The 22,153-nt window shown below is 44.0% G+C and overlaps 2 long non-coding RNA genes across 2 annotated transcripts in view; both read left to right on the forward strand.

Moving 5' to 3' along the window:
• LOC135920371 (uncharacterized) overlaps positions 1-22,153 on the forward strand; it is a 55,991-nt gene that overhangs the window by 22,511 nt on the left and 11,327 nt on the right. Inside the window, exon 2 of the long non-coding RNA XR_010570237.1 lies at positions 21,298-21,537. This is a non-coding gene — a long non-coding RNA (uncharacterized lncRNA). The remainder of the gene's footprint in view (positions 1-21,297; positions 21,538-22,153) is intronic.
• Positions 87-15,353, forward strand: LOC135920370 (uncharacterized). The gene is made up of 4 exons (XR_010570236.2): positions 87-177; positions 1,578-1,686; positions 9,890-9,948; positions 14,625-15,353. It is a non-coding gene; the product is annotated as an uncharacterized lncRNA (long non-coding RNA).

A 22,153-nucleotide genomic window follows, 5' to 3' on the forward strand; every position in this document is an offset into this window, starting at 1 on the left:
TAGTGGTGGCGCTGCTTACCACCCTTCATCGCTTCTGCACGACGGGTTGCATTTCTCCGCCTCAACAGTACAGAGTGGACAGCGGCTGGAAATGGCGGTGTGCGGTGGTGGTATACCTGTCGCATTTGGGATTTCACTGAGAGAATAAGAAGGAATCGACGATGGAGTGCTACGCAAGTAAGTGATTTAAGTGTCCTTTTTTGTTGTTGGTGCACGTCGCGCGTGCGAAATGCACCGCGATGGCCGGTGACGGGCTCAACTGTGTTGTGTGAGCATGCCCTGTCAATGCCCTGTAACGACATTCCCGCTTGGCCATGAGGATTGATAAAGCCGCGGCATTGCGAGACTGTGATAAATGGTGTAGCGTTTGTTGTGCTGATTGCATATAGAGTACATTGAGGCGCGTAGGCAACATCAGCGACGATGTCGTCTGTAGCAGTTCGTTATCGGCTGTATGTGGCAGCTGGTTTACTGACGTTGGCATTCCAGTTTTGCAATGTGTTGTGATGTGTTCTTGGCATTCCAAAATAAAGTGAAGTTACTGTTCCCCTTATCAATCTCTCACGGCGCGGTGTAACACTATATTAGCCGTATTCGGCAACGCATTGCATCACAGCGAAATTCTATTTTTCCTTAAGCTTAGGACGCAGTGTGCTTGGCGTGCATAATCGCTGTGTTCATAAGACTGCTTCTGGAATTGAAAGTCTGCTTGTGTATGAAGACCTCATAGAGCATGTTGCATGCGATGCCCCTACATCACAATGAATGGACGGTGTAGCGTGTTTGCTGCCGTAACCTCGTGCGATCTGCAGTGTTAGGTAACACTGGTGTAACACGGTGCCTTGGAACACAAAGACAGGATCGAGCCCGAGCAATCGTGCGCGATCGCACTTGAAAGTGTCCGCGTGATACCCATTAAGGGTCGCTGGAGAAGAAATTGATTATTTTGCTAGCTGGTAATCGGCATCAGATTATTCGCGAATTTTTGTTTTTGTTTTGTTTTTACTTCAGACAGCTACCAGGCTGACTATCAACGTTCTGACGCAATACGTCAGCATTTAACGTAATCTGGGAGTGGATTGCCACGTAAATTTTGCCTATCTGCGGCCGTTATTGTAAAGCAAGTGCATGTGATAAGTAATTTTTAAGGTAACCCTGACACAGAATAGCGGTGCCCAAAAGTGTGTAATGGACAACCAAAATTACAAATGTTCCAAACTGGTATAAAAAAATCAAAAGATGTGTCAACACTGATGTTAAAGGCTGGTTCTAATACTGACTGTCTCTAGTTGCGTAGACTAATTTTCAGCATATAGGCATCAGTACAATAATTATTCTAAAATACATGTTGTGAGTTATGTAGAGCAAAATGTCTGCTGTTTTGCCGAATAGAAGGTGCTTCATGAAGTCTTTTTTTAAATGAGTTGAACGATACAATTGAAGACACCAAACAATACCACAGCAATCGGTAATTCGGTGACAAGCTTATGTGCAAGAGTATTTGTATATGAAAATGTTTTTGCTTTACTGTGGACGACCGGTCTGAAAATACCTGATAATATTTGCTTCAATTGCAGCTATTGCACCAGTGAAGGATGTCTGTGTGCCGGTTTGTGCTCAGTTTCTCAGCCAGCGGGCCTGAGAAAGTGTGCCACAGCAGTCTGTCTAGTGGTGCTCTTTGTTCTGGTAAGCTGTGCCATTCTATTGTATATCTGTCTTGCATATGCAGTCTTAATAGACAGTGACTGCAAATGTTGGTGGAATGACGAGGCCTATGCAAGTAGAGTAATTTTTGCAGATGTATTCAAGAATAATTGATGATTTGTTTTCCTGTGGCAACAAATTGGTTTAGTATGAGCACGTCGACTTGAAAGGGATATTGTTTCGTACCTGACTTGGTTGCACATATGAGTGGTGTTTAAAAAACACTTATAGCGCCAGAGTTAAAGATTTGAGGCAACAGATAAAACATGCACCAATAAAATAACTGTTTGTCTAGTGTTGGCTTAATGAGTATGCAACAACACTGCACACTGATCGTTAGCACTGTCATGCATGGGCTCCAGGGTAACTAAGATTAGCCACGAATAAGCTCACTGTGAGCTAGTGTCGAGCTAACTATAACAGGTGAGTATGCGATGATGTAATTAAGTGCAACATTGGAAGGCAATGTAACAATGTAAAATTATAGCCTGAGCTCGCAGCTGCGTTGCGTGGTCAGGCGACCAAAAGATATGAATATTTAAAAGGGAACAAACAGTGCTACTGCCAGTATGAAGTGACAGCGTTGTACACAGCAACATATTCCCTTTGTCCTGTCTGTAGCCCTGTTCGGTTCCGTTCTAAACATGCACCAAGCAGCCCAATTCAGAACGTTCGGCAGGTTGATCTGAATACTTCAATATGCCAAGCAGGTTAAATGATGGCACGCTAGCATAGTGGGAGCTATTCTGAAAGTTATGTCTGCTATGAAAATGTGTCATGAAGATACTTCACTGCTAAAAATTTGGTGTACAACTGCACAAAGCAGCATCAATAGCTATGTTGCTCCCCCATGTTGTGTCAAGGGTCTGTGCATGTTTTGTAAGATAATCCTTGAGTCGTCGGCCGGTTTGTCCTACATAATTGCGGCTGCAGGACAGTGGGATATTGTAAATAGCACCAACCGTAGTACCTATGAACTCCAGCACATTCTTTTTTATGTAAACTTTACGTGTTGCCCTGGTCCGGTTAACATTTTGTACGTGCCCAGATTGCTTGGCACTGAAAATAAAAAGGTAGTTTCAACTCTCTGAGCAATTTGCTTGAATTGATGGTTGCCTTTGTGTACAGATTGCATAACAGTCATAGGCCTTGGCTTTCTCGAAGTTGTCTGACCTGAGACGTCAGCTACGTTCAACTCCATTAAATGCTTCTTGGCAATGCTTGCTAAAAGGCAGTGCGAACGCACTGTTAAAAGCAAACATTGTACTTGGTTATGGAAGCTCCCCTCCACGTCGGGGTGGTACCAAGTGTTAAATGTGCTCTCTGGTGTTCCTGTATCAACAACATGCTTCAGTGTTCAGGTGCACCAACAGAAAAGTTGAAAACACCTTTGAGTGCAGGGAATAGCTCCAGCTCGATGCTCACCACAAAAAATCTTCAGGCCCAGATAGTGGAGCTTGCCTTTCAGTAGTAGTTTTGCTTACTTGAACATGTGTGGCACTTTGTAGGAGACATTAAAAAGTTGCTCAACCACTTTAATTGCGACTTTTCACTGCCGAGAACACTGTCAGCTAGTCGTAAAACACTAGCTGCTGTAAGAACCAGCGTAGTAGAGGTATTCTGCTTCATTGGAAACTTTCTACCCTATATGACGTGAAGTAAGGCTACTAAATGGGTTGAGTGATTTGTTTTCTGTCTTCTCTACAGTGCTAGATGAGCTCATGGAAGGGGGAAAACTACATTTCAATAGATGAAGTGCCAACAGAGACAGCACAGTCAGAAAGAACAAAGACAGGACAAGGTGCTACTTGCAACTGTTTATTGAGGTCAAAAGCACTGAATATATAGCCATGGGGAGAGGGGGAAGAAAAAAAAAAAGAAGCACTGATTATGTGAGTGCGCATGTGCAAAAATATGGAAGATTTATATGAAGGGAATCAGAAGATTAACCAAAATCAAAAATTTATCTAAAAACATGCGTTCATTTCTGTAAATAGTCGGAGACGGGGTGTCGACACAGGCGTTCCCTCTTAGTCTGGCTGGTCTCCAAAAGTTCACGTGCCAAAGTGTCATTGCTTTTAAACATGTTTGTTGTATCAGGAAGCCTTGCTTCACGTACTTGCTTATTCTTATTCTCACATGCCTTGCAATGAAGCAGCAAGTTTGAGCCATAACCATTTTTGAGTGAAAGCTTGTGCTCCTGCAGGCGTTCATTAATACATTGGCCAGTTTGGCCAGTTTACTCCTTCCCACACTTCAGCGGTATGCAGTATACGACCCCTTCTCTGTACTTCACAAAAGGGTTTGTGTGTTTACTAGAACACTCTACTTTCTTAGTCATCATATCCAATCAGAGGGCACAAAGTAGCAAGTTTTTGGGGCTCAGAAGAAACCACAGGAATTTTGTATTTCACGATGACATGTTTAATATTATGCGCTGCTTTGTGAGAATACGGTATCACCACTGGTTTCGCTTTCTTTTCCAATGTTTGACCTTCTTCACTGCTTCAGTTTCTTTCTTTTTGCACCTTTTTCAACGCCGCCTCTGAAACTTTGCTCAAAACCAAACAAGGAAAGGCAGCTTTCTTCAACTTCAAATTCTGTTCATCAAAGGTTTTGTGTGCCTTATGACAGCACAATTCTTTAAGGGTAAATTCAAGGCACATAGTGGCAATCGCACGTTTAACAGTCTTGGAGTGCATAGACTTATACTGCAACAATTAATTGCAGGGTCGGTATACCGACCTTGTGCCCGCAAGGAATTTCTGCCGTATCCAGTGGTGATACCATATTCTCATGAAGTGGCGCGTAATCTTAAACACGTCGCCGCTAAATATGAAATTCCTGTAGTTTTTGCTGTGCCCCAAAAGCTTGCTACTTCGTGCCGCCTGATTGGATCTCATGACTCTAAAAGTAGAGTGTTCTATTTAACATACAAATCCTTTTGTGAAGTGTGAAGAAGCGGTCGTATACCGTGGAAGTGTGGGAAAGAGTATATCAGACAAACTGGCTGATGTATCGGCGAACACCTGCGGGAGCACAAGCTTTCGCTGAAAAATAGTTATGGCTCAAACTTGCCACTTCATTGCAAGGCCTGCAGGAATGAGAATAAGCAAGTATGTGAAGCAAGGCTTCAGGATACAACGATCGTTCTTAAAAGCAAATACACTGTGGCACGTGAACTGTTGGAGGCCAACCAGATTAAGAATAGAGGGGATGCCTGTGTCAGCATGCCTGTGTCTGAATATTTACACAAATGAATGCATGTTTTTAGATAAGTTTTAGATTTTGGCTAATCTTATGATTCCCTTCATCTTCTGTGTTCTCGCGCGTGCACCTTCACACAAGCAATGCTTCTGTTTTTTTCTTCCCCTTCTCCCCATGGCTATATATTCAGTTGCTTTTGACCTCAATAAACAGTTGCAAGTAGCACCTTGTCCTGTCTTTGTTCTTTCTTACTGTGTTGTCTCTGTTGGCGCTTCATCTTCTGAAAGCCCTTCACCAAGTGGCCCCACAACGTGTTCTACTGGAAAACTACCACTAGACAGTGATGTTCCATTTCTTGACCTCATTGTTTTCTTTGGTGAGTGTCATGTGCACTGCATCTATGCCCCGTCTTTTAAGGAGGGAATTCTGCCTTTCGCATCAGCGCACTGTTCGGCTGTGAAGCTCTGTCACAGAAGCACGAAATAGCATCCTCAACAAGTCGAGGAGAACTTCTATACCTAGGTCTAACATTGGCCTACAGTGGTGTGACCACTGTTAGATCACATTCAAGAGGTCAGCCATAGTCTCAAAATCTGGGTTCAAAAAGGTGAATCATACCAGGCCTTGACGCAAAGTGTAGCAAGAGGCACATGCAGCAGTTCAACTGTGTGGTTGTTTACAACATCCCGCTGTCCTGCAGCTGCAACTAGGCAGTACAAATAGGCCTAATATTTGTTTTTGTGTGTGTGTGTGTGTGCGTGTTTGTGTGTGCGCGCACGCGCGCGCGCAATTAACCAAAAGTCTTAGCCTGCGCTCGTGTTGTTTGGCCTTCTGTCTTTTCATGTTGTCCCCAAGTAATCAGTCGGTGTCACATTCTTATAGAATTTGCAGTTATGAGATTCATGCTTTGGAACATGATCAGAAGCTACCAGATGGATGACATAACCCATCTACATGTGTTGGTGTAGATAAATGTGTCTGTGCAGTAGGGGTAGGGCATCATATGTGCTTGTTTAGCGCTTATGTATGCACTTTTGTTTCCAGAGCTTGTGACACAGTGATTCAAACTGTCTGGGAAAACAGTGCTGCACGTTGCAAGGAAATGTTACAACACTTGTAGGTGAAGCTCGGTGTTGTGAGACGTTATAGAAACTTGCTTTTTGCAAGTTTCTAGAGCATTCTTTAAATATGCTTAACTCCCGCGTGCATCGTGTTCATGACTCGCTATGAAACTGTCAACAAGTATGTCCTTTATGCCATCCGTTTCTAAAGATTACATGAATATAATTAACCCTTTGAGGGTCGATCTTTTTCGCCATATTCGACCGCCCAGGGTCGATTTTTTTTATTGCAGATTCCAATTCTTAGGGACTTATTTCGAAAAAAATTTACCGTAATTTTTCTAGGGTGTCCGTAAAGCCAGAAAAAAATTATTTTGCATTGGTATACTATATGTACTCTTTATTCATGAGTAACAATAATAAAAAAGGAAATAAACCTATAAGAGTAAAAAATTTGTTACATTGTTATAGTTCAAGGCTTTGAAAATGTGCACACGAGAATACTTTGCAAGACTCAAATGTTCCTGCTCTTACACTAATACATACTATTATGAGCAATATCTAAGGGAACACAGGAACGCGTAGAAAACACCCTCAGACCCAGCTATATTGGTGATACGCAGCGGCCACCATCAGAAACAAAGTGGAAAGGGGGATGCTGTTCTAACAACTGTTCGCACTCCCGCCATGCGTCTGCAAAGTGCGGAATTTCACATGACCAGCAGACAGTGATAACACTGTTCGATATTGCGTCACTGGTAACCTTTTGCGTCGAATCAGTACAAAAGATAGCACTGTTCCGGACTTTGATATCGATTTATGGCAAATCTTCTAAACCGGGAAAAAATTGTCTTTAAGGATGAGTTCAAAATAAGTTTATTGGCGCTTGCCGAATAATAAAGAGATATTGAAGCAAATGAAATAAGGCAATAGCGTTATCGCAGCTTATCCTCGTCCTTTGCTTTGTTCGTTGGTGGCCTAATAACGCCTCATGCCACCGTCGGCTTAACGATGGCCTCCATTTTTTGAGGCAAAGACGCGTAGACAGCCTCGATGAATGCGGTATCACGCTGAAGGCGGGCTTCCACTCATGTTCTATTGCTTCCCATAGTTGGTTGGAGTTCGCCAGTTCTAGTGAGCTCTTTGAAAGGTTCACTTTCATACGGCCCCAAACGTGCTCTATAATGTTCATGTCGGCACCCTTCGCACACCACTGAAGTTGCATTACCCCTCACTCTTCTAAAAGGCCTGCCACGTCCTTCGATGTGTGAACGGGAGACAAGTCCTGATGGAAAAAATAACACCCATCCTGGTGCGGCCTGTTCAACACATAGGGGATCATCTGGTGCTCGAGCAGAGTGCAATACGCAGCACTGGTGAACCTCCCATCAATTCTCACCAGTGGGCCTAGGCCTGTGTGGGAAATCGCCCCCCAGACGTTCACAGACACGTGTCCACTGGCGGCCACCTCCTGTATATTCTGTGGACTAAAGTGTGTGTTTGCAGTCCACCACACTCTCTTTCGTTGGTCCCAGCGGCTCGAGAACGTGAACTCATCAGAGAAAACTACATACTTCTACCTACTCTCACTCCAGCTGCGGTGTTCAGTAGCGAACCTCAGGCGAGCCGCTTTGTTGGCTGCGGTGAGCAGAGGTTTCTGCGCGGCGATGCGACTTTGCAGTCCTGCTTCTCTAAGCCTTCGTCGTACCGTGCTGTCGCTCAAGTTGTTCAAGCCAAGAGCACCTCGAACGTCTTTTGCACTTTGAAATGGCTTGTTGCTGACGGCAGCCACGATGCAAAGGTCTTAGTCGTTCGTTGTTGATCGAGGTCGTGTGCGGTGCGGTGCATCGTTTATGCGTCCTTCGTCTCTGTAAGCCTGGATAATCCGGTTGACCATTTTCAATGGGCGGCTTGTCACGAGAGCAATATTGCACTGCGTATAACCTCTTTTAGACATTTCTATTATATCTTCCTGTCTTTAAGAGGCACTCGAGGCATCTTGAGGCTACAAATTCAGAGTTGACTGCTCTGCGTGGGCCACTGCAGTGTGCGACGTGAATTTTTTCTGAACAAACTTCGTGCAACAGTTGCACGAGAGACAGTTTGTCAATGCTCTTTTTTTTTAATTTTTCTTTATTCTATTCCTCTGTCGTCATTGGTTCGAGCGTCGCTGCTGTTCGAGGTGCCCCTGACAACGGAGTGCGTCGATTCAAATAAAGAATTGATTTGAAATACAGGGCAAACTTTTTCTCGGGGTACTATCAAGCGGTTGCACGAACAAAAAAAAGAGAATGAAAGAAAAGAAAGTGAATCGAAGTCACTGGCGACGATCACCGTCTTATCGGCTGTCGGACGATCCATGACGTAAGCTGCTCCTTTGTAGAAATGCCAGCATGGTGGGAGTGCCAACAGTTAGTGGAAGAGCGCTCTCCTTTCCCCCTTCATTTTTCACAGCGCCATCTGTGTATCGCTCCGAGTCTGTTTCAAGGCTGTTTGCCATGTGTTCCTGTGTTCCCTTTCATATTGCTTATGATAGTACATCCATAGCATAATCGAACTGTGTAGGTGCACGCACTCAAGAAAACTGTGCGGTTGTGTGCCCATCAAAAAAGCAAAACGTGTGACAAACTTCCACTAATCTTCATCTTATCGCCAACCAGATGCAATTAGTTTTCGCGAGTCTCAAAAAAAAAAAAAAAGGAGCAACAGAAGCGCATGCACGGCAGCATCCTTCCTATGCGCACCCCTGCGAGCACTAAATGAGCGAGAAACAATCAGTAGCCTTTGGAGCGATTAGTAACGAGATAGCCATCAGTTTTGCAAGCGCAAGAAGCCGAAACGGCCTGCGAAAACAAAACCCAAACCGCCACCCGCCCGCGCGCACGCCAATGCGCTAGCGGTCGTACATAGATGCGCAGGAGCAAACTAGCGCTAAAACAAACCATGCAACGAAAACTGAGAGAGCGAGGCGTGCAAAATAAATTCCCTGTATTTCCACATAATGGCAGCACATGACAGAAAAGACAAGGTTAGGAAATTGTCGCGCTTTTTAAACCTACAGACAGCGCCGTAAATATACGGCATCGACCATTTTTGTACTCTGCAATGCGGTATATTTACGTCATTGACCCTCGAAGGGTTAAGGAGTTATGCTCCTTGAAACAATTTCCCATAACATTGCAAAATACCACCTGAGGGTCTCGCATCTCTTACATCTGCTGTTTTACACATCATAATTTAATAAAACTGCATTTAGTAGCTGCACAGCACAGGCCCCATTTTGTTTTATCACACTTCTTTGTCTTTTCTCCCCCTGCCCCAGGTCTTATTTCAACAACTGCTATCTGCAGGCCGTCATAAAATTGCTTCAACATTGTTGACAGATTCCAATATTTTTTTCGAACCATTCTCTCATGTGATCTAAAGAAAATTAACTTGATTAGCCTGACATGAAGATGAGTTTGAAATAATTTATTTATTGTACTTGCTTGGTAGCACTGAACTGTTTCTTTAATCAATATAATACTTACAATTCACCTTTGTATTGCTGGGTACCGGTAGAGATATGGTTAGTTATTCACCAGAAAGGATCCCGAATTTTCCACTTTCTTAGTGTAGGTTAGACACTCACTTGTTGCACTTCACAAAGAGCAACTTGTGGTTGTTAGGAAATAAAAGTTTACTGAGAATTTTCATGCATCTAATTTGATTCTGTGTACTAGCATGTTTGTATTAGCATGTATTTCATGGAGTTGAGGCTCCATAAAAGTACATTCTGTCATTCAATGTCTGTGACATGGTTAAGCAGGTTGACCATATCTAATTAGAACTTCCTTTGTTCTGGGGCACTTGTTTTCAACTTAAATTATGTGGTTTGGTGCTGTCAGTGTAAGCCTAATGTCGTTTTGTTCTCCCAGGAAGGGCGCAAGCATTGCAAGGAGCCATTTGACCTGCCGCCACACTAATATTGTATTTGGTAAGGTCTATTACAGTTCTTATTTCGTGTTGTATGTGCTATAATTGTGTACAATGTGTTCAAAACTTCAGTAGGTGGGCTGTTCGACAACAGGTGTTTACAAATTAATAATTATAAAAGATGTTCAAGGTCATTAGTGATCCAATTGCTGCTCACTGCTGAATTTTTTCCCAAATTAAACGATGAGCCATCCAGCAAGTGTGGCTCTCCTGGCTAATTATACAAACTTTCAAATACGGTTAATTTTTTATCACAAGTGTACAGCAGTCGGGGACAACTGTTCGCAGCGACAATTTCTTAATATTTACTTACATGCAAAAGTGAGTCAAAGGTCAGGTGTACTTATGAAGTTTTGTGAAACAAGTTCATCATCATATTGCTTACTTCATTGAAAAGTTTGTCGCGGAATTCTCACTTCTATGAACAGATCAACAGTTGTCGAACGATGGTCGTCTCTATAGCCAATGTTTGGGCAAGAGGCTTGTCTTCAGAGCACTAACAAGAGACTTCTTTGCCATGCAGCTTGAGCTGATCAGTATGAAGAGATTACATAGGATAGGAACACAAAGCATTAGTGGGCCTCTTCGATTATCAGTCCTTGACAGTCCTGGACTGCTTAGCACTGCTGTCCCGCATTCGATTTTCTCAATCAGCTTAGGAAGCCCCATCCACCAGTCTGAGGGCAGCCAGTATCACATTCGTTTTACCAGAAGTCACAGACTCTGCGGACTCTCAGAGCTGTCAGCAGATATTTGTTCAGACATATGCAAGTAGCTACCAGACGGCGGCTGTCTTATAAAGATGCATGCGGGCTTGACGCCATGTTTTAAAAGAGGCTGTGTGTTTATGTGTACTTTGCGCGTTCCAGACAGAAAATATCATGCACTCAGCTATCGCTTCCGTTAAATCGATGCTTTGTGTGCCATAATGCGAGGTTTTCATGAGTGGTCTAATTGCTGCAACCTTAGTCCTTGTGTTTTTTTAAGGCAAAGCACAGTGATCAGGTGCAAATGCTTGCTTTTCTTGATGTGTTTCGTGAAATCTGTCATGCTCATTGCTATATGCATAGTAAACAGGTAAATTTCGCTGTTCAGATGAGTGAAACTGGTGGACGAGGAAACATATCATATTGCATGTAGATATTTAATGCTGGTAGCTGGCGTGGCATACAGGGTGTTTCACGTAACTTGAGCCAAACATTTAAAATATGCAAATGCCACGCAAATGGACAGAACCAAGGTAATGTTGTTTGCCCTCGCTTCGAGATACTCATTTTTTTTTATTTTGCCAGATTAAATCATTAGTACTCTGTAATTAATCAACTTCTCAAATATTATGATTAATACATGCTACATAAAAGTGTTTTTCCTAGCGTGAAAGAAGCCTGCAAATACACACTAAATTGTTGCGTGACTGTCCATTCGCAGCACTTTGCGTGTATTCGCAAGCTTCTTTCTCGAAAAAACACTTCTACGCAGCATGTCTCGAACAACAGAAAGCTGTATGGGGAGCTTTTCATGTTGCTCTACAATTTTCTCATGGACACTTCTAATCTAATTATAATATTTGAAAAGTTGATTAATTAACGAAGATAAAATATTTATTGTGGTGGAATGAAAAATATCTAAGTATCTCCAAGTGACAGCAAACTGTTACCTTGGTTCTGTCGAGCTACGTCACATTTGCATATTTTTATTGTTTGGCTCAAGTTACATGGGACAACCTGTATAATCAGAGCTTCACCGATTGCTGTTGACATGTGTGCTGATTCCTTCTGTTACCCAAATTCGAAATTTTGCTTTTGGATGTGCAGGATTAGTAGACAGTGTAGATGCGCTCTGTCCTAGACACACGTCAGGCCTTCAGTAGACGGTTTCACAAGCTTTGAGGATATCGGCCTGTGCTTTGTGGGTGAACAGTGATGTGGCACAACCGTGTTTTTGCTTATTTTTGTGTGGCACTGACGCTTAAATTTTACAGGAAATGAATGAGCTGGCTTAAATACAGCGGTTAAGGGGCCTGAAGAGCGAGAGCACGATGTAAACTGAGCTTTGTTAACATGTTCAATGTGCTCAGGCTGCGATTCCATTATGCAAGCTTTATGGTTGTGTTGGCGACATGGCCTCTAAGACTGCACCATTTTGATGACCACGCTACTGAATTTGCTGGGTAGGGCGCTATCTACAAGAAGCTAAAAGCACGAGGTCACGGGATTGAATCCCGTCCACGGTGGCCGCATATCAATGGGGGCAAAATATGAAAACACCCATGTACTTGGATCTAGGTGCATGTTAACGAACCCCAGGTGGTCGAAATTTCCGGAGTCCTCTACTACAGCTTGCCTCGTAATCAGAAAGTGGATTTGGCACGTAAAACCCCCTTATTTAAGTAGCTAATAGCAGACAACAGCAGCCAGGAGAGCGACTTCCAATCACGGTGCTTTCAAACAAAACCTTGGACAGTCCCAGGCAGCGGGATCACATGACTGTGATGTGTCCTTCTGTCAATGCAAGCCAGACCAGAAGCCGCAGGTGGTTTGCGGAGAGTCTGGGACTGCATAATTGAAGGGGCACAGTGCTCTCACATACATTATGTCCACTGCGGGACGAACGCCTTTCCTAGTAATCTGTAAATATATATGGCTTGCGCCAACTGACTCCATCCTATGCTTGCATATTTACAAATTTCGTCATGGTGCCTAGTTCTTTACCGTCCTCATCAGCGCGTTTTTAAAAATTTATCATGCATATCATTTTTTGTCGTTCTGTTGCTTGTTGAGCAAGCCTTCATTCTCAAGCTCCATTTTTATCATGTCAGGTTTCAGTCTCTTAGGTTAGTTTTAGGACAATGCAATGATGGTACCTTTATGTGACTTAAGTCTTCTAAACAATTTATAGTCTTTAAATTTTCTTCTACTGATCCAGGACTCCTGTGACTAATTGCCTTAAGTAACATACTTCATTGCCTTCTTGCCCTAGAAAATATAACTGGTGCCTTCTTGCAGGCCTTTAAAGTGGCAACATGTGTACTGCAGACAGTAGTGCATGTTCAGATGAATTCAACTGGACATGCCTGGCGATCACTTTTAATTTTGATTTAAAAATTTATTTTCAGTAACGTGGAAAGTTGGGCTAGTTGGTGAGTGATCATAGTACCTTGCTGGTGAAGCAGCGCACAGACACGGACACAGTGAAGACAAACAGGAATAGACGACACAAAATAGTTGCGAGTGCAGCGAGTGTCGTCTATTCCTGTTTGTCTTCACTGTGTCCGTGTCTGTGCGCTGCTTCACCAGCAAGGTACTATAAAAATTTATTTTGCTGCCCGAGCCTGGCGACAATGAAATTAACCTTAGTTTTCCAAGAAAAAAAAAGGTGTCTCTGCAAAAAACAATATAGAATTACCAGTTTAGTTAAGTTAGAAGCATTTTCCCTGGATTTTACCGAATCTGCATTTTGGATAGATCCGAAGGAAATAGTGTTGTCGCTGCGGCTTTAAAAATATTTTGTACCAGACTGCAGGCCAATAGCATTAATTCCAACTAATTACCACAGAGTATCCCCACTACGGTATAAAGAAGAAAAATTTTGGAGAGAAACATTGCATAAATTGACTAAAGTTTTTTTTCTTTGCATTTACTAACAGCACGGAATTTGGCCATCCTGTTGCCATGAGTCGTAGAAATTTGAGCAAATAGCTCTGTCCTCATTGGCTCTCAAAATCCACGGGAAGTGCTCATGTTTAGGCATGTTAATGAATTACTCTACTTCAAAATTTTTTAGGAGAGGCTTGATTCATTTAGGAAATTTCCCAAATTAAGCACATTCACATGAAGCAATGCAATCTGGAAAAATATGTTGCATTATTTGTTTCGTTATGGGATTGCAAGTCAAGAAACGGACAGAATAAACAGTACTGCCTGCCAGAGCCATGTATGGGGTCCAGGCATAATTGCAGGCTTCTTTAAAAAAGGGCAAATTTTTCGGTGAACACAGTGCAATATTATAATTTTTTATGAAGATGGGAAGGGTATGTTGATGCATTCACGACCGTAACTTTCAATTTTCACTGCTTGAGTAAAAAGACTATTACACATTGATACTTCTTCCGTGACACAAACCATATCCGAAAGGGGCTGACAGCTGTTGTGACACAGTTGTGGTGCAAGCATGGTTTTTTGTATTGTTGCTATTGTTGCTATTCTACCAGCCTGTCAGCTGGACAATATCTTTGGCTTGCTTGTTCTGGGTCGGAAGTAAACAACATGCAGGGTTTGCGCTTGTTTCAAGAGTACTTCATTGTTTTGGGAAACAGTAAAATCTGCAAGGTTGTTTAATGGAGCAATGGAGCAGTGAAAGTTGAAAGCTGTGGTCTGCAGTATGTGGCCATGGCAGCTCTACCTAAATATGGGAGATGTAATCTCCGAATGTCATAATGTGCACGTGACATCCAAGCAAACCATAAATTGACTTGGGTCCTTTCTATCTGAAGCTTTTTATGTTATAAGGCTACGAATGAATATATACCAACATGGCTGAGTCTGAACCATTTCTTTTGACAAGAGCACTTGTAGTGACAGTTGTGAATACGAAATCATTGTTTATCTGAGTAACAGTAGTGATGATGATGGTAAATAATTGAACAGCCTTAATTGATTGGTGTTTCTTACTTTTCAGGCAAAGCCGAAGGCCTCTGCAAGCAGCCAGTCATTCCAAGTCTCAACCAATCCTTCCTCTAGTCAGCCAATTTCTAGTGTCTATGCGGAAAGGACTTGCGCAAAACTGGGCACGGGACACTAAAAAGGCGACAAGGACAGGCGTAAACTTCCAACCGGTGTTCATTACAAAAAGGTGTGTATATGTACTCTGGCACACTTGATCATAATCTGTTACAATCGTGCAAGTCAACGTGGTCATCACAAATAAACAAGCGCACCAAGGCCTAAGGTGGCTTCCCGCATACAGACCCCAGATATTCAGATTCTTTAACAGTCAGTGCTTAGGGATGGCTTGTTAATGCTGTTGCATTCTGCAATAGCCGCTGCCTCAATGATGAGTCTAGTGTTTTCTTTCACACTGCTTGCTATTATTTCTGTTTTTTCAAACAGTCGATGACATTTGCATTGGGAGCAATGGACTCCAAGGAAACCTCCTTTCTCGTTTTGTACTTTCCGATTATGTTCCTGTAGTCTCAAGTTTAGGGAACTTCCCATTTGTCCCACGTAACGCTGCCTGCAGGAAGGAGGTATGCTATACACTATTCCTCTTGAGCATTTGATGAAACCCTTTCTGTGCACAATGTTGCATGATTTTGATTGTCTGCTGACAGGGCTGGTTTTGGGGCATAACTTGGATAGCTTGCGGGGCGCGGAAGAAATGACCAAGACTGCAGTCCTTTGGCCTATTTTCTTTAGTTACACCTATGTGATACTGTTCGCAGGAATCTAGCAGTCTTCCCATACATTCACGCTATCTTGCATAAACTAAAGGAAATAGGCCAAAGGGTGGGAGTTTCGGTCGTTTTCCCGCACCCTACGAGATATCTCAGTTATGTGCCAAAACCAGCCCTGTCAGCAGACAAGCAATTTCATGCAACATTGCTCACAAAAAAGGTTTCGTCGAAATGCTCAGGGGGAGTAGTGAATAGCACACCTCTTTTCTGTGGGCAGCGTTACGTGGGACAAACGGGAAGGTGCCTAAGTATGAGACTACAGGAGCATAATACAAAAGTACAAAAGGGAGAGAGGGTTTCCTTGGAATCCACAACTCCCAATGCAAATGTCATGCACTCTGATAAAACAAATAATAGCAAGCAACGCACAAGAAAGCACTAGGCCCATCATTGAGGGGGCAGATATCGCATAAGGCAACTGCGTTGGCAAACTATCCCTAGCGTTGACATTAAAGAATTTGCATACCTGGGGTCTGTATGTGGGAGGCCGCCTTAGGCCTTGGGGCGGCCTTAGTGCGCTCTTGTAACTGATTATGATCAAGTGCACAAGAGTATATATACATGCCTTTTCGTAATAAACACCAATTGGAAGTTCGCACCTGTTCTTGTCACCTTTTTAGTGTCCTGCGTTCACTCTTGCGATGGTCACTTCAGCATGGAATACCAACTAGCCCGGTCTCATACACTGCTTTTTTCAGTAAAGCAAAATAAACACAGGTTTTTTCAGATTCAAGCGGCTTGTTGTTTCTCGAACACAAATTCGTATGTATGCTGTGTACATGTTGGGTGTAGAACCCAAGTGCAACATGACAACACTGACACGAAGAATAAGCGGTGTAGAAAACAATGACACTAGGAGGAAACATGCAAACACAGCACGTTCTGTCTGGTGTATTTCCTGTGTGCTATGATTTCTGCCCCATTTCCAGCTATATCTTAAATGATGTTGCAAGTTATCCACGTTGTAATGTACGACTTGGGTGGTTCATTGCCCAAAATAACTTATTCCAATGAACGAAACAATTTGGCTCAAGAACACGAGCATTCAAGTCCCCACTTCTTCATTACCGAAGTACGGTCATGTACTATAATCACAAGTACGGGGCTCAATTTACAGCATTTCCGTTTTACGGAACTCACCGTTTTTCTTATTTGCAAAATACGGTCGATTCTGTTATCACAACTACGGAGCTCACCGTTTTCCATTTAACGGAAATAATTTTACGGCCTGTCCGTTCTACGGAAACACCGTTTTCCATTTAACGGAAATAATTTTACGGCCTGTCCGTTTTACGGAAACACCGTTTTCCATTTAACGGAAATAATTTTTACGGCCTGTCCGTTTTACGGAAACACCGTTTTTCATTTGACGGAAAAGTGTCCGGCAACGTTTTACCTACAACTTTGACCGTAAACTGAAGAAATTTTTTTTACAGTGCAGTACAGCGAGCAGAAAAGGTCATTGGGTGGTGCAGGTTAGCGCATGGCAGGCTGGGCACACTTGCTCCTGTACGACTGCAGGTGGTTGGTGTGCATTCTCATCGAAGCTGTCGCCGTGAACCACCTCTAGGCCCGCTGGGCGTTTGGGGGGGGGGGGGGGGGGACTAGGTGCGCGAACGCGCTAGGATGCCGGACGTTAGGGCGAACCCCAATCTCAGCTGATGCAGCAGTGCTTGACCGAAACGACCTCTACTTGTTGGGCTTGTGTTCAAAGGAACGTTGGGGTGGAGCATTCGCCTTCATTATGGTTGGCGGAGTTTATTAATGCGCGACGCGGGTCGAACTGGTGTCATGGATCTGGATTAGAAGAGGAAGGAGGGGCAGTCACACGAGTTCACATGGTTGCACAAGTGACAGCGTATGCCTTCTAATTCACGGCAATGCCCTCGCGGCCAGGCCATCCATAATACTGCATCATGAGGATTCTTCAGCATGAGGACTTTACAGCAAATAGCAGAGAACGGAGCTCTGGCTTATACCCCACTCACACAGGCACTTTGAAAGTCCTTTCAACCAATGATCCTTTACTTCAAAGGAGAACGTGCGCTGTCACATAGGCGCATCAAGGGAGGCTTACCTGAAGGGAGCTTTGAGTCGAAGGAGTCAGCATTTGCCCTTTGAAATCTCAAAGTAATACTCTTGAGCCTAGAGGGCATCCGACAGAAGAGAAAAATTATATGTAGATACGAAGTTCAATTTTTACCTGTTTCACTGTAATATATAAGTTTATAAGCACTGGGGGGGGGGGGGGGGACACTTTCGTAACGCCCGCAGTCTGAGTGATGAATGTGGCGTTACAGAAGCGCCGGCACGGCCTGTCACCATCATGGACGTCGACGCAACATGAGTGTCATGTGCGATTTGGTTATCGGCTGCTATACGCATCGAAGTGTCACTTCCTCTTTTTTTTTCGCGCATCGTTACCTTTATTATTTTTTTTCTTCGTTCCTTCTCACTTTTGCGTTTAGGATAGGTTGCGGTTTCTGTTAAAAGCTTCAGTGGGGACCGCCTGGAGACCGTGTAGCACTGACACGCGTCCTTTGAACTAATGCTCCTTTGAATGCTCTACGCCCCTTCACTTCAAAGGACCTTTGGTATGCCCGTGTGACTGGGTATTACAAGTCTAAATAAATTGCATTATGAACACTAATTGAGAGTTCCCTTTCATTTTGGCCTGCCATAAGGCGGCAGTTACACGCTTTTACGAGAAGCCTTCGAAGGAAAACAAGAGTTCGTGAATTGAGTAACAACGATGCATACGCAGTCGTGCCCGATTTGATTGTTACCACGTCATATCGCAGTCGCTGTCAGTGAGAACCACATGGAATACATCACAGCTGTGGTCACTGCGTGGGCATTGTCCACCGTCAAATAGATACGGCGACATCACTCCAAGTGGCCGAAAATAATCCGGAGCTCTCTACTACATGGGACCCCTCATAGCCAAGGACGTGCCTGGGGACGTTAGACCCCTTAATTTTAATTCAACGTAGAAATGTCGTTAAAATAATTCCGACACGAATTTTTTTCTTAATTTTTTCAAAACGCTGTCGCTTACCGCGATCGGCTGCACCGAGAGGCGCTTGTATAATATTCGGCGCAGCCACACGGCACGAACTGATGAGACTTGCCACCACGCGGCTGCAACCACTGCGATCACGTGGGTTTGTCTTCGACCTCCACTCGAAAGCCCCCACTACCGATCATCATACCTTTGTTTTCTTTTATATTTTCCTGCTCTTTCACCTTCAAATAGCATTTATTCTTGTGAAAAATCATATACATCGTTATTCATATCGCGTACAAATTCGAGGTCGGTGACGAAAAATTCTGTAAGCTCGTGTTGCTACGAACTATTAACGGGTGCGTGAAGTTTTTTCGCACTAGGTATGCGTGTGAAGAAACAAATTCGCGATAACGAGTTAAATGTGAAATGGAACAGACAGGAAGCAGAATATGTTGCTTCCAGCTTCTTCACTCGGTTCTTGAGTGGAATTTTTGCATACAATTCTTATCGTAGACATTGTGTAGTATAGACACAACGACGATCGCATCTCTCGCGCCAACCCCCTCGCAGCCCTGTAAAATATAACAGCATTTCTTCCACTCTTGACTGTGTACGCGCAATTGCCGTAGAAATGTTCTATGCGACTCGTGCGAGTTTCTGTACGAATTACTGTCAGCGTGTGTCATTGACCTCACGTGTCGCTCTACTATATCACCGTCATTTGTTCGTAGCTCACCTCGAAAGAAAGAAAGAAAGAAAGAAAGAAAGAAAGAAAGAAAGAAAGAAAGAAAGAAAGAAAGAAAGAAAGAAAGAAAGAAAGAAAGAAAGAAAGAAAGAAAAACTCAGCTGTAGGTGTGTTCCCGATTCGAATTTCAACATCAAAAGGCAACGTCGAGGTCGCCTTCGGCTGACCTCAACCTACATCTCAAAGCCTCGCAAAGCCGCGTGGGCGCGCGCTTCATGGACGCGCGAAGGATCGCGCATGTCATGCACCCGATACGTTGGTATGTGTATGTAGTATTATGTGTAGTTACATACCTTCTTCTGCATGCTTGAGTCCTCTATGTGTATATGCCGGACCGCTGTATCGTCCGTGAGATCACCCTCTCACGTTACGGGGTGCGGAGGGCAGATTGCGAATACTTTACCCTCTTCGGAACGCAATAGCGTGTCACGTGAATGGCTGGCAGTCAAGCCTATTCACCGCGCTTAACAATCCCCAGCAGTCAGGCTAAATTTTCGATAAGAATAGATCGAACTTCGTTCAACTCTATCGCGGCTATATAGTGCACATCGGAGATGCAAGCTTAAGGGGGAGAAAGGGGGGGTTGGGGGAAGTATGGCCCGCCCACCCAGCAGTGGTGGCCGCGCCTATAATACTTATTAAGGTTGTTTCCTATCAGCAGCTTCGAAAAGACAGCGCAGAACTAAATAAAATTGAGACCGATCGACCGACCGACCGACCGACCGACCGACCAACCGACCGACCGACCGACAACGTGTTTGCGTTCCACCTTAGCAATGCACTTCGGGTTCATGCAAATTCTTGGCTTTATATTGTGTTTCTGGGGTGCATATGAAAGAGAGAGAGAGAGAGAACGGCAAAAGACAAGGAGGTTAACCAGAGATTACTTCCGGTTGGCTACCCTGTACTGCGGGAGGGGCAAGGGGATGCGATAGGTGAGAGAGAGAAGGATAAAAAAATAAAAAATTAAGAAAAATAAAACTACACACACACAAACATTGGGCCCTTGTCCAGTTTATCAAGGGTGGCTGAGAGGACTGCTCTTTGCGGGTTGAAACGAGAGCACTGACAAAGAAGGTGCGCGATTGTTTCATTGCACCCGCAGAAGTCACAAAGTGGGCTGTTGGACATTCCGATAAGAAAAGAGTGCGCATTTGAAAATGCTACTCCAAGTCATAGACGAACTAGAAGGGTGCAGTCGCGCCGTGGAGGCTCGGGCGGAATACGGAGTTGTAAATTAGGGTCCAGGGTTTGAAGGCGTGCACTTGTGAAATCGGATGAATTCCACTGAGCTAACGTCAGGCCATATGCAAGTACGGCAAGTTTTTTCGCTGCGTCGGCTCTCGAAAGAGGAATGGCCACGCAGTTGACGCCGTCATGGGCAGATCGGGCAGCTGCGTCTGCTAGATCATTGCCATGTATGCCACAGTGACTCGGTAGCCACTGATACAGGATATCGTGTCCTTCGTCAACTATGCGATGGTGTACTTCTCTGATCTCTGCGACGAGCTGTTCATGTGATCCATGGCGCAGTGATGAGAGTACACTCTGTTGGGCTGCCTTGAAATCACAGAAGACCGACCATGCATGGGGTGGTTCCTCCTGAATGAAATGAAGAGCCGCACGCAAGGCTGCCAGTTCAGCAGCTGTCGTTGATGATACATGTGACGTTTTTATCTGTATTTTGACGGATCTGGTTGGTATCACCACAGCAGCAGCTGAACTTGCCGATGTGACTGAGCCGTCGATGTAAACGTGTACGCGGCCACTGTGCACCTCATGTAAAAGCTTTAATGTGGCCTGCTTCAGGGCAAACGACGGCATGTTAGCCTTCTTCGTGATTTCTGGGGTGGTGAGGCGTATTTCAGGGCTGTGCAGACACCATAAAGGTGAGGATGGTCATGCTGCTGGCATGTAGTTCGATGTCAATGAGGTACGATTGGCAACAATTATACGACTGATAGTTGCGTGTGTCCTTTCTGCGGGTAAAGTATATGAAAGTGTCTATGAAAGTGTATATGAAAGTGTCTTACTCTAACATCGGCCTGTAGCATCTTGTTGACATATGTACAGCGGTGTGAGCATTCAAAAAGAAGCTAACTACATACGTTGTGCCCACGCGTTATTGTTCTTTTTTACACTGCAGGCAAGCCGGCTGTCGACGGTATACGCAGGCGTACACGGCGCAGTGGGCACCGCGCCCACCGTTGCCCGAACGTCGGAAGGCGCTGCACGGTTGGCCGGGCGCGCGACGCCCGACTGAATCGCACGCGAGTGGAGCAGCACACAGCATAGCTACCGAGCGCGCAACAAGCGTTACGGTGGATGAGCTGCTGCTCGAGCCACCACTGCAAGAGGCATCGGTGACCCCCCTGGTGGTGGCTCGGTAGGACACACGGACTGTGCATTCCGCATGTTGAGAAAGGTCGGCGTATAGACTCCGAAAACAGTGTCCACGAAGGGGAGAAGCGATGGGTCATGTAACCTCTCTCTTTGTGCCTGATTTCATTTATTTGGAGTCTGCGGTGTATTTTTCTTCTTTTTTTTTCTTTTTGAGTTCAACTGAGTTTTTATCACATGTGGTAATGGAGAGGGAAACTTGAGGGATAGTCTCGTAAACCTAAGGCAACCAGATTTGCTCCTGATGAGATTCTTTTGTTGCAAGTTATGGGAGACATACTCACTTTACTGCATTATCAATGTGGAATCGCCTTCCATCACACATTAACCTTTCTTGCTCAGTAGTAATTTTCAAAAAGGAGTTACGATCATTACTTATTAATAATTAATGCTTTGAATTCTTATAATGCATTTGTTGCTTTATTGTAAGAATTGTTTTTGCAACTGTTTTTTATCTCTAAATATTTGACTCTACATTTTCTAAACGTACTGCTACTGTGCTCCACATTTAGAGCTTATATAACTTCCTGACAGGAGGTCCCCATATATAAGGCCTTTTGCCCCCTGGAGCTTATTCTGAAATTCTATCGATGTGTATTTTT

The sequence above is a fragment of the Dermacentor albipictus genome, unplaced genomic scaffold, assembly GCF_038994185.2.
Source record: "Dermacentor albipictus isolate Rhodes 1998 colony unplaced genomic scaffold, USDA_Dalb.pri_finalv2 scaffold_13, whole genome shotgun sequence".
Lineage (NCBI taxonomy): Eukaryota > Metazoa > Arthropoda > Arachnida > Ixodida > Ixodidae > Dermacentor > Dermacentor albipictus.